Genomic DNA, 2,919 nt, shown 5'->3' on the forward strand with positions numbered 1-2,919 from the left:
CTCTTACGTGTTTATCCTTAAAAGGATATAAAAATTTTCATGCCTTAAGGTGGACAAAATTTGTCTCTTTGCACCTTAAGCTGGCCTCTTACGTGTTTATCCTTAAAATGATATAAAAAAAATTTCCATGCCTTAAGGTGGACAAGATTTGTCTCTTTGCACCTTAAGCTGGCCTCTCGCGGGTTTATTCTTAAAAGGATCCCAAAATTTTCATGCCTTAAGGTGGACGAAATTTGTCCATTTGCACCTTAAGTTGGCCTCTCATGGGTTTATCCTTAAAAAGATATCGGAATTTTCATGCCTTAAGGTGGATAAGATTTGTCCCTTTGCATCTTAAGCTGGGATTCTGATGGATTTGTTATGTAAAGGGACCGTCTTCAAGCAAATTTGGTCGGGTCTTGAGGTGGTGAAGCCTCGCACACCTTAAGCCAACGTCTATCGTCTTCAAGAAAAATTGATCGGGTCTTGAGGTGGCGAATCCTCGCATACCTTAAGCCGACGTCCACCATCTTTAATAAAAATTGGGCGGGTCTTGAGGTGATGAAGCCTCGCACACCTTAAGCCGACGTCCGCCGTCTTCAAGAAAAATTAGTCGGGTCTTGAGGTGACGAAGTCTCGCTCACTTTAAGCCAACGTCCACCGTCTTCAAGCAAAATTAATCGGGTGTTGAGGTGACGAAGCTTCGCACACTTTAAGCCGACGACCATCGTCTTCAATTAATGATTGCATATTATTATTTGTTTCAACCCTACAAAAAGAAAAAAAGGAAAAAAAAAAGAAATTAATAAAAAGAAAAAAAATACCTCAAATTAATTCTTGAAGCTCGAAGAAGAGGAGTCTTTAGAGACTTTTATAAGTTGATGCTTTGCATGAAAAATCTTGGAGTTGGCGTAGGAAAAGCAATTTTTTTTATTATAATACTGATTGGGATGATAAAAAAGACGGTGAGGCGGCAAATTGTTTCAAGATTAAGTAGTGTTTCAACGCTACCAAAATAAGGAAAAGGAAAAGGAAAAGGAAAAGGTGACATCACCTTTAGATGTCAAAAGTCAACCATGTTGATATTCCTATATACGTGAATTAATTTCACAAATAAAAAAATATATTTAATTCATGTTCAATAATTTTCTTTTTGGATATATATTGATTCATGAGAATCAAACTCAATACTTCAACACTAATCTCTAAAAAAAGTTAAATATTTCAATAAGTCTTGAAGTAGGGGCATTTTGTAAGCAATAAAATTTTATTAATTTAACCCATATGAAATTTGGATTATATTAAATTCAAAATATATTAGTCCCAAATAAATATTGCGGATTAGTATAATTGAATTTATTATTTAAGTCCAAACGTGTATGGATTTAAATAAGGTCCAATATTTATTAGACTAGCCCAATAATTTGGGCTACAAATAATGAGCCCACTTTACCGAGCCCAAGCTATGGTCATATTCCAGAGGCTCAAATAAACGTCACGTGTCAAATGACGTGGCATGTCAAGTCAAGTGAAGGATCCAATAAGACCATGCAACATGTCAAAATGATGCAACAGGCCCGTGAAATAAAAGTTCATAAAAAGGCGCCACATCACTTAAATTTGATTGGTCAAAGGAAATTCATATTCATCATGCCTCTTCCTTTACTACAACTATAAATAGAGGTTTCATAATTCAGAAAAGGGACCCCCCAGATCTCTAACAAGTAGCAAGCGAAAGCTTGTGGATCAAACGCCACAATTTCTCTAAAAAGCTCAAGCATTCAAATTAAGTTCATCAAGATTCAAGATCAAGACCGCAATATTCAAGAACAAGCTCAAAAGCCCTTGAATTCAAGCACAAGTCAAGATCAAGTCCCTCAAGTCCACAAACCAAGTTCAAATTCAAGATCAAACTTTAAACTCTTGAATTTATATTTGAAAAGGCGAATCAGAGGATTCATAGAGCTTGTAACACTCGCATTGAAATCAATAAAATTGATTGTTGCAATATTTTCTTGTCTCGAATTATTATTTATTTTTCGATCTCGAAAATTTTATTGTCCAACAATATACATGGTTAAAATTATTTTTATAAATATATAGTAGATGTCGAACCTCTTTCGGTTAGATCGTATGTTCACTTGTGAACCCCTCGCTGAAAATCTTGACTCTGCCACTATCTTTATTAATTTATTATTTTGTGGTAGTTTATAGTTCGTAGATGAATCTCAACCGGCTTTAAAAAAAAATTTCTGTGTAAAATTTAAGTTTAATTGTATTATTTTGATATCACATTTATGGTATTATTTTGTTGCAGTTTACAGTTAATAATTTAATATTGGTCGGCTTTGAAAATATTTTTTACGTAAAGATTAAGTTTAGTTGTATTATTTTGATATCTTTATTATCGTATTATTTTATTTTTGTTTACAGGTGATAGATGAGTGTCAAAAGATTTTGAGAAAAATTTTGTGCGTAAAGATTATATTTAATTATATTATTTGATATCTCTGTCATTTTATTGTTTTGTTGCAATTTACAAATGGTAAATGAATATCGATCGACTTTTTAAAATATTTTTGGTAAATATTAGGTTTAATAAATAAATTCTTCATCTTTACATACTTAAAATATATTAAATTTAATTATTATATTTATTTTTATTATTTAAATAAATATCCTATTTAATGTAATATTTGAACTCATTAAAGTAAAGTACACGCGTAAGTCGTATACCCAAACTAGTACAGTATAAAATAAAACTGAAGAAATAATATATAATCTTTATTTATAAAAAAAAAAGGGCCAAAAGCATTGATAGACACTCAAACTTGTTGCGAAAATTCACTTAGACCCCTAAACTAAAACCTATTCCTATCAGACCCCTAAGCCCCCCGAATTTTGTTCCAATTGAGCATTTTTTGCCCATGTGGCACTACA

Source organism: Capsicum annuum, chromosome 8 (genome assembly GCF_002878395.1).
Source record: "Capsicum annuum cultivar UCD-10X-F1 chromosome 8, UCD10Xv1.1, whole genome shotgun sequence".
NCBI classification, from domain to species: domain Eukaryota; kingdom Viridiplantae; phylum Streptophyta; class Magnoliopsida; order Solanales; family Solanaceae; genus Capsicum; species Capsicum annuum.